Source organism: Kryptolebias marmoratus, linkage group LG5 (assembly GCF_001649575.2).
Source record: "Kryptolebias marmoratus isolate JLee-2015 linkage group LG5, ASM164957v2, whole genome shotgun sequence".
In the NCBI taxonomy this organism is placed as follows: domain Eukaryota; kingdom Metazoa; phylum Chordata; class Actinopteri; order Cyprinodontiformes; family Rivulidae; genus Kryptolebias; species Kryptolebias marmoratus.
Window position 1 is genome coordinate 24,576,264 of NC_051434.1, and position 11,064 is coordinate 24,587,327.

The window sequence follows — 11,064 nt, forward strand, 5'->3', positions numbered from 1 at the left end:
GTTGTGGTGGATGTAGCAATACCGAGTGATTGCAACATCAGGAAAAAGGAGCACGAGAAACTGGAGAAATACCAGGGCCTCAGAGAGGAACTGGAAAAGGCCTGGAAGGTAAAGACCACAGTGGTGCCTGTGGTCATCGGGGCCCTTGGGGCAATCACCCCCAAACTGGAGCAGTGGCTACAACAGATGCCAGGAACAACATCAGACATCTCAGTCCAGAAATGTTTTTTATATATATATATATATATATATATATATATATATATATATATATATATATATTATATATATATATATTATATGGAAGTGTATATTTTGTTTCTTATTATTTTGGTTATTAGACAGCATGGGATACATCTTCAATGTTATGCTGATGATACTAAGATATATTTAGTATCACTATTATATTATCACTATTATAATTATTTATTCTCTGTGTCCAAAAAAATTGTTCTCTAGTTTTAACTTATCTCTATTGTTAAATGGAGAGAAGCAAAATGCTCTCAAATTGAGAATAGAATTTAAAATCTTACTCCTAACATACAAAGCTCTCAACAACCAAGCTCCATCTTATATTAAAGATCTTATTTTCCATATTTTCCTAACAGCACTTCACTCTCAGACTGCAGGTTTACTTGTGGTTCCCAGAGTTTCTAAAAGTAGAAAGGGATGCAGACCTTTCAGTTTTGAAGCTCTTCTCTTGTGGAACCAACTTCCAGTTTCTGTCTATGAGGCTGACACCCTGTCTACTTTTAAGATTAGACTTAAGACTTTCCTTTTTGATCAGTCCTATAGTTAGGGTTGGCTTGGGTTTCCTAAACTATCCCTTAGTTCTGCTGCTATAGGGTCAAACTGCTGGAAGGCAAATTAACCACATTTCCTCATTCTGCTGCTGTATATGCTCTACTGTAAATATTTCTATCATTAACATGATTTTTTGTCTTTTTTCTAGTAGAAACTCCACTTGGACCAGTCATTTTGTTTGTCTGTGTCTCTTTCTTGTCCTCTCAAACCCGAGTCGAAGCAGATGGTTGAGCCTGCCTGATGATGTTTTCGATCTCACAAGTAAGGACACCTGTTGTGGAGGATGTAGGTAGGATATTTTCTGATGACTTTGGGTTATCTGAGATGGAGAACTGTTGGGGTAGGGCATCTGCTTTTATGTTTCTGGATCCTCAGCAATATGTAATAGTGAATGGGAACTTTTAATAGAATAATGTCCATCTGGCTTTCCAGGAGTTAAGTCTTTTTGTTGACTGGAGGTATAAAAGTTTTTTATGGTCTTTTCACACTATCGACGATGCTTGGCTCCTTCCAACCAATGTCTCCACTCATCAAGAGCCATCTTTATAGCCAGGTGTTCTCAGTTTCCTACGTCAAAATTACTCTCAGCAGGTGAGAGGTGGCAGGAGATGAAGGGGGATGAAGTTTATGATCAGTGTCAAGTCATTTAGAGAGTACTGCAGCAACTCTTGAGTCTGAGGCACCTACTTCTAGGGTAAACTGCTTCTGGGGATCTGAATGGATTAAAACTGGAGCTGAGGTGAATAGTTGCTTCATCTTCTGTAAGGCTTCTTCAGCTTCAGTGTACCAGATAAAGGGTTGATTGATGAAGGTAAGTCAAGTAATGGGGTGCAGCAGTTTGGCAGTAGTTCTTGATAAATCTCCAACAGAAATTTACAAAGCCAAAGGAAAGCTGAAGCTGTTTACAAGTAGTTGGTGTAGGCCACTCAGATACTGCCTTACCTTTCTCTCGATTGGTCTTCACCTGCTCGATCTTGAATATGTAAGCAAAAAAGGTGAATGTGGTAATGTGAAACCAACTTTTTTTTTTTTTTGCTTTTACAAAGAGGCAATTTTCCTGTATGTGTTGGAGGACCTGGCGGACATGACGCTGGTGTTCTGTGCTCTCAGAGAACATCAAGATGTCATCTAAGTAAACAAATACAAATGTGTTGAGGAAATCTTGAAGAACATTGTTAACAAGTGCTTAAAAATAGGTCGGGCATTAGTGAGTTCAAATGGCATGACCAAATATTCAAAATAACCTAGGTGGGTCTTAAAGGCTGTCTTCCATACATCACCTTCTCTGATCCTTACAAAGTGTGAAGGCCAAGTTTTGAAAATATCTTAGCTGAATGTATCTGTCAAGATAACTGCTCAAAAATGTAATCATTAAGCTGTAGTGGATTCTTGCTCTTAATTATTATCTGGTTTAGTCCTCTGAATAGGTGCAGGGTCTGAGAGTTTTGTCTTTCTTTTCTGCAACAAAACAACAACCCTGCATCAAGTGGAGCAGTAGAAGCATGGAATAGACCTGCTGCCAGGGAGTCTTCAATGTACTGCCTCATAGTTGCTTTCTCTGGACCCGACAAGTTGGATAGGCGACTTGATGGAAGGGGTGCCCCAGGTAGTAGATCAATCGCAGTCTTAGGGGTGACGTGGAAGAAGAGAAAGTGCTCTTTCTTTGCTGAATACTGATAATCATCATCATGAAAATGAGATCATGATCGACAGCAGGTACATTAGAGAGATCTGGACCTCCACAAGGAAGAGCACAAGGAAATAAAGGGGTGACCGCTGAATGGAGGCAATAAGCCAAATAAAATCTACTCTAATTATCCACCCTTTTTGTAACTAACAGATGAATTGTGTTTGTAGAGCCATGGAAACATAAAAAATGAAGGGAGAGTGAGAAGATTTGATGATGAAGAACTCACCTTCCTGTTGATGATTGTCGGATACAACTGCATGTTGAATATGCTGATTGACATGTATCATTGACAACACTGAAGTTTTTTAGAAGATTATCTCAGAAAAAAATGATAAGTGAGCGTGAACTAGTTCAATCAGGATCTGTGAATGTAGTTTGGAAATTTTATGTGGTAGTAATTTGGTTTTAATCTGTGTGAGCCTAACCGAGCTTGTTCTAATGAGGGTTGATCTTGCACAACACTGTCTGAACCTTTCCTAGAAAAGACATTATGTCGGCAAATCTTGTAGAATTTTATTTGAAAATCAATTAACTAAAGATTGATGTGGTAGTAGCTGAGAGTCATTAACAACAAAAAGTCACTGCATGAGGTCACACATAAAGTCAATAACAAGATTTGACTAAAAAAGGGTATAACTCCATCTCTTCTCACCATAAGATGGTCTTAGCTCAAAACTCTAACATGAAAAGCATGAAAAAGAGCAAGCAATATGCATCCCTTCAATGCTAGATCATTTTTTGTTGTTGAGCCTATACAAAATCTTCAGCCTAAAATATGGTTATGAGCACCTTTTGGCATCTATCATTTATCTGTTTTAATTCTCTCTGAGACAGCTTAAGTCAATAATGATACAATTTTATAGCATTTAACTGCACTGACATAACCCAGCTGAAATGAATAAAGTAGCATCACAACACTGGACATTTCCCTCCTCCCTCTCTCATCTCTCCCCCACACTAATGAGCTCATTAGCAATTACACTCTGAATCAGGCTTCTATGGCAACACAGCACGAGTGGAAAAATTTACACTGCCTCAGATCTGAAAGCTGTTCCCCCTTTTTTGTAAAACACCTTATATACTGGATGGATGCATACATATATTACACTTTTGAAACATTAGTGTGAGTGTGCAAAATGTCTTTGAAAAACATCTGCTTGATTTGAAATTGATTCAACACAAACGGTAACAAACGTCGTTCATCTGTGTGCATTATGTCTTTAACGTGTTAGTCTTTGATGGCTAAATGTTTCCATAGTTTTACTCTCCTTATACTATTTCATTATCATTTTCACATAATTTATATATATATATATATATATATATATATATACACACACACACACAAACACACACTTGTTACGTAACGCATGAGAGATGCAAAAATGATGCCATTCCACCTTGGCCGTTGCCCAGATTAACAATGATGTTTGGGAACTGGGACAGTCTGATAAGAAATTACATTCATGGACAAGGGCAGAGAACTCAACACTGTTGGAATGCTAGAGACACCAACAGTGCAATATAACCCATCGAGAGAGAGAGGGGCTATATTGCATTGTCAGCATACACACGGGTGCATTATGTTTGTGTGTGCAAATACAAAAATTAACTAGAAAAATAACATTTTCTGTGAAAATGCAGTGAGAATCCTGAGGACTGAATGACTGTTGAAATTTGCTGAAAAAGTTCAAACTGAGTTGTTAAAGATAAAACAGTCAGAGACTAAAATGAGCAAAACACAAGCTAAAACCTAAAAGCAGCCGAACATTTGTAACTAACATTAAGACCCAGTTTACACTATGCTGTTTTTAAGTGCAACCAGAAATCTTTTGCTGTGCTATCGCAAATTCAGCAGGCACAGGATTACCACATAAACGTCTAGTTTTTTTCCCAGTCAACATCAGAAAATCTTTAACAGTTCCAGGAGTTCGGTCACGTGTGAACAGGAACTAAACTGTGCAAAACAAATGCTAAAATTAGCAAAACAATAGCTAAAAGGAGCAAAACCTTTGCTATAGATAAAATAAACAAAATAGCTCCTAAAGTTAGCAAAACATACAATAAAGTTAGTTCAAATTAACAAAACAGATGCTAATATTAGTGAAACTCCATGTAATAGTAAAACAGCTAAAGTGAAAATCATCATAAAGTGAAAATCATCAAAAAAGCTAAAAGGGGTAGAATGATAGCTCAAACAAGCAAAATAGTAGCTAAAAGTAGCAGAACAGTAGATAAAAGTAGAATAAAAAGACAAAACTAGTATGTTAGGAATGCAGAAGCAGAGAACATTATATTTGAAGGAACTGAAGAGATTTCAATGTGTTTTATTTAAAGGTTTAATAAGTATAAAAGTTACAAAAACCAAAGGCCAGATGAATGTTTAATGTTTATATGTTATAAGTTAAAATGGTACAAAGTATTTAGAAGCAGTTTATTGCAAAAAAAAAAAATACAATGGACTAAACAGAAAAAAACATGATTATGAATGCTGACTCAGAATTCACAAAACTAAACAAAACTGTCATAATGCCAGCTGTTTGCACAATTAAAGTCTGCTACCTTCATGTTTTTTTTACTGATTGTGACCAATGGTCTCTTCCTTCTGATGTCAGAAAGGCTGAGCTTTTGCTCCCTATCTTCAGCTGTGTGGTGAGGGATTCAGGATGTGATGGCCTTGGAGGACCACTGTCACTGATTTTAGGACAAAACTCTAGGATGTTGCCCTTATTAAAATAAAAATGCACCTCAAATATTTTTTTTCTGGTGCTGACTCTTGCTGATTCACACAGTTCTTCACTTTTTATGTTCAAATATTAATTTTTCTAATACATTTTGCTGTAATTAGTTATTTCATGCTTAAAAGAAAGGTCATATAACACCAAAATTGTGTTAGCGGTTACCAGTAAACCTCTAAGTAATTTATACAGGAACAGATTTCAGAGGCCAGAGATAATGCACAGTCATCTTGAAAAATGAGGCCAGTGTTGTCCTACTGTTTTAAATGAAGTGTTCTGATTTTATATCAAGACTTTCACACAATGTTTATTCCATCCTAAGTCTGCAGAACAAAGTGTATCACTAACTGGGAACACACAGTTAGTGATGCTGATAAGGACGGAGCTGTGAGTGAAAAACAGTTTGTTTTACTGTCATCTATTACTCCTCCAGCGCAAAAACAAGTTCCTGTACATCTTGTGTCATCACATCAGAGAAAACAAGTTCATATCAACAAAGCAGGAACAAACCCAGCCCTGCCTGAGGAATGTGCCATTTAGTCCTTTAAATGCACATAATGCTGACATTTAGAATATCGTTTAGTCTTTCAATTGTCATCTAAAGCCAGATTCTTCAAGAAACCTTTATGTTTTATTTTGTTAAAAAGTAGAAATAAAAAAACCTGCCCATCACAATGAAAAGATTTAATGCACCTTGACTTTCTGTTCAATACTTCATTCTTTACAGTATATGCTCTAATCAGACCCTCCAGGATTTTGTGATGTTCCGGTTGCAACTATTAACACAAAATCAATCAAACCCCGCGAAATCGCAACTTTTTGCAACTTTGTCCAAAACAACGCAACTTTAACCCCAAATAACTCACAAAGAAGAGATGCGACGTCACATCCTGTTAACATCAGAATACCGGGAGCGTGCAAGAGCAGCGACCGAAGCCAAAATGTGCGCTAATGCTTCACATTTGCCCACAAAGATTTCAGCAAAGGGCCGCGCAAAACACAGTCAAATTTGAGGACATCTGTCTGAAGCTTGGACCCAACTGGGTCATAGTGCAACAAGACAATGATCCCAAACACACCTGATAATCTACAACAGAATGGCTCAAAAAGAAAAGAATGAAGGTCCTGCAATGGTCCAGTTAAAGTTCAGACTTCAACCTTATTGAAATGCCTTTAGAGAGCTAAGCAGAAATTAATATCTGCAAACTTGGAACAACGTTGCAAAAAAGAGTGGGACAAAATTCCTCCCCAACCATGTGAGAGATTGAGATAATCAAGATAACAAATTTGTGTGGAAGTGTCAGGATTTGAGTGTTTTTTTTTTTTTTAAAGTTTATTTTGTATTTGGGGTTATTGTTTTCACATTTTGTCTTTGTATTGTTTCTGCCTCTTGTGTTCCTGCCACTATTCACTTCTCTGTCAGTCACTTGTTTACTTTCCACACCCATCTCCACCTGCTCCTAGTATGCAATCACTCACCTGTGCCCCCTTCACCTAATTACCCTCTGCTTTAAAACCTGGTCATTTCCTCAACTTACTCGCTGGTCCATTGTCTCTTGTACATGCTGTCAGATACCATCCATGTCTTGCCTTGCCTTGTTGCCAGCCTTTTGCTTTTGTTCTTTTATTTAAAATACATTTTTATTACATTTATTACCAAAATCAAACATTTTACTGCCATTTTAATCACAATTTTTAAATATATTAGATCATTAGATCGCCATCCACTCTCTGTAATAGATGTTCTTTTTTCCCAGGTCTGATAATAAACATATAACCAAAAATTAATTGTTATCCTACCATGTATTGTGTGTGTGGTTATGGTCCCTTCAAATGAAAATAACTCTTTTTAGGGTTTTGTTGAGACTGATAACAATGTGATAAATTTTCTCATTTTGGGGTGGTGCCCTACAAGTGCAAATAATTAATGAATTAATAAATCAGTTCAGAAAGCTGAGAAAAACCATCTTGAATCAAGTTGATCCTAAAAGTTAATCAGCTGTACATATGCATTTAATAATTACTTTCTGTAAGTTTCATGAGATATTTTGATAACAAACACACACAGACAGGTAAAAACATTATAAGCTTTTGTGGTCAGTCCAAACTACGATTGGAATCTCTGAGCCTTCAAGCCAGTGCCTCCATTCCTTGAGTGAAAGTTTGATGGCTAAGAGTCAGAAAAGTCAGAAAAGGCCTTCTAGGCCTCTGGAGTCCAGATAAAGAGCCTTTTAGTTGAGGTGAGGGCGAAGAGAGGGGCAGCAATTAAGCTGAAGTTGCGAATGAACCTCCTGTAGAAGTTAGCAAAGCCTAGGAACTGATGGAGCTGCTTTCTGGACTCTGGGGTGGGCCTGGATCTGTTTTCACCTGTCCACCCTCGAAAACAAAGCCAAGAAAAGTGATAGATGATGCATGAAATTCACACTTTTCTGCTTTTACATAAAAGTGATTCTCCAGGAGGCGCTGAAGGACTTTTCTTACATGTGTCTTATGTTCTTCAAGGTTCTCAGAAAAAAATCTAAATATCGTCCAAGTAGACAAAAACAAAAATGTTTAAGAAGTCCCTTAGGACATCATTAACGAGGGCCGGAAACACTGCGGGGGCATTACACAGGCCGAACGGCATGACCAATTATTTGAAATGGCCTTGAAAACTGTTTTCCACTCGTTCCCCTCTCGGATTCGGACAAGTTGGTAAGCATTTCGAAGGTCCAGTTTGGTGAAAATGGTAGCCTTGCTTACGGGTTGAAAGGGAGATGATATGAAGGGGAGGGAGTATTTGTCTTTGACAGTTATCCGATTGAGTTCCCGGTAATCAATACAAGGACGGAGGATCTTTTCCTTCTTTTCAACAAAAAAGAAGCCTGCCCCAACAGGGGGAGACGAAGCACGGATGATCCCTGCATCTAGGGAACTATTTATATAACTCTCTATGGCATGTCATTCGGGGTGTGACAAGTGACAATCGGCCTGAGGGAAGAGGAGCGCCTGGGAGGAGATCAACGGAGCAGTCATATGATGTGGGGGCAAGGAGAAGGCTAGCTCTTTGCGAAAGACACGTTTTAAATCAAGATATTCAGGAGGAACATTTGAGAGGTCTGCAGGGGGCTGCTGGGGATCAGAGATGGGGGTCCAGACAGGGAGGGCAGAGCAAAGGCAACTATTTAGGCACTCAGGACTCCAAGACTCAATGTGGGACAAGGACCAGTTAATTTGCGGGTAATGCATCCTTAACTAGGGGTAACCCAGGACCACAGGAGAATTCTTGGTGGGGAAGACAAAAAAAGAAATTTGTTCATGATGGTTGCCTAAGGAAACAAACTGGAGAGGAACAGTTTGAAGGGTAATTGTTTTGAGAGCACCGCCATCTAAGGCAGATGTATGGACAAAAAGTCTGTTGGAAAAGATCAAGAAATTCTCTAAAAGAAAATACATGAATATTGGTCTGATCAAAAATCGCTTCAGTCCACCTTAAGGCCTTATCTCTGAGCAGGCCAATAACCTAAGAAATCTTACTTGTGTCATTGGGAAATGACTGCAGGTACGGCCCAAACACTAGGTAGCACTGTAGCACAAATCCTTTGCATTTGTTCAGGTCACCGGCGAACGGTTCTGGGGTTGGCAAAACTGCGTCTCTGGAGATGGAAGTTTTGAAAGAAGCTGCCGGTTCAACAGATGGATGAGGTTTAGGTGGAGGTGAGGGAAGTTTTGAATTTAAGTCCTGCATTTGGTGAGACAGTTGGTTAAGGGTCTGGATAATGGAGGCTTGTTGTTGAGCCATAGTTGAAATAACCGAGTCGTGTTGGCCGAGGAGAATTCCCTGTTCAGACAGTGCGGTTCATAATTGTACTGCAGAGTCATCTTGGCCAGTTGGTTCTGTCATAATGGAGGAATTGACTCTGGTGCAGACATAATTACCAACCAATCGAGGTAAAGTTTTAACACATTTTATGTTAAACGTAAGGCAGGACGGACCGGGTCGGCATGGGAGAACAAATGGGAGAAGGCTCGGGCTGGAACTGCACAGGAGGAGATATGTGGTTAACAATGTTAACGAGGAACAAGGACTGGGTAGAGTGAGCTGCTGGGCGCTTACGGTTCTCGGACTAAGGAGCTGACAGAGAGGAGGTTGATTAGTCCACAAGAGTTGGGTTTGGCTGAGAGGGAGTGAGTGGCTTGGGGAGGAACTGTTCTTTTCGATCCCAGATGGTAAGTCAGAGAGTGGACAGGCGGGTGAGCCTCTGAGGATGGACCCAGGAGGACAGCGAGGTGCTGGTCTGGAGGCGACCAAGCTGCAAAGAGAGGAAGAGGACAAGGAAGGTAAGTTTGATTTGTCACAAGACGATCTCAGGAACTAGAGAGCTGGCTGGTAGTTACCACCATGTAGGAGTTAACCAACTGGTTACTGCAGCAAAGTGGCACCAGCTGGAGGCTCCCTCTGCCAGAACACACCCTGAGGGGGAGAGAGGTAGAACACACTCACAAAGCTCAGCACACAACCCTGTGGTTGTGTGCTGAGCCTCGTCTCGTCTTGTCTTGTCTCGTCTCGTCTCGTCTCGGCTCGTCTCGTCTCGGCTCGTCTCGTCTCGTCTCATCTCATCTCATCTTCTGCCTTATGATGTCACAGCAGTGCCCTTGGGTGACAAAGAGCAACTACAGCAACAGAACAGAACAAATGCACTCACTGCAGACCTAAAAACACAACACTATTGTCAAATTATTTTTAGTCTTTTTTAGGGGTACCCTATTTGTTAACAAGGCCGGTTTAATAGTTTGTTTGAAAAAATATTTTGTTGAACCAAAATTCAAAAACAATGACTAATATTCTTTAGTTGATTTTTAATAAATGCTTTCTCATTACAACTATTGTCCGATTTCTTTATTTAACAAAAGGGTACAAGCAATCTTATCCACATCTGTAAGTAAAAAAAACAAAAAATAAACACCTGAAAAAAAATTTAAGTGTATTTTTAATCTTTTAGTCTGACAGAAAAATGTCTTCTTTGTTTACACTGAGGGGCAGAGCATAAAAATTGTACTGCAGCCAGTCACTTGGGGGATTGATATTTTGTGGTTTTAACTTCCAGTTTCTTGTCTTGTCTCTAGTCATTACACTTCTCAGTGGGTTCCAACATTTAATTTAAAAAGATCAAGTGTCAACATCATATCAAGTGTTCTTAAATTAGTTGTACTTCTCTCTTTTTTATTATGTCTGCCTTTTATTTGCCTCCAGTTTAGATGAACAGTGTATACAGTGTGTTGATGCCAGTGCCCGCTTAAAACCCAGCCTTTTTACTTCGTGCAATACAGCTAACAAGACGAAGGTTCACATTCAAGTGCTTTGAACAAAAAAAAAAAAAAAAGAGGAGGAATAATCCTGGTCCCCGTGGGAGCAGATGTCAGTGGCATAAACAAGCGATAGATTGCCTCAGCCCACGGCCAGGCTGAAGGTTCTCTGCAGAGCGGAGGGAGGTCATTACTGCTGGCTTTTCTGTACATGGGGAGGAAAAGTAGATGAGGGGCAGGCTGGGGTGAAGAGGCTGGCAGGGAACTACACAGCCTTCATGTGATCTCCTCTTTCTCCTCTATGAAAATGCAGCAGGTAAAATTTAGACCGGGTTTCTTTTTTTTCAAACCATCTGCAGATCAAATGTGACACCATTTAGTTGCTGAGGCATAAAATAACTTTGACATAGGACTAAGGGGTGGATTGTTTTGTAAACTGAAGCAGAGAGTACCAGATTTACCCACACTCATGGTTCTAATTTAAACATATATATATATATATATATATATATATATATATATATATATATATATATATATATATAT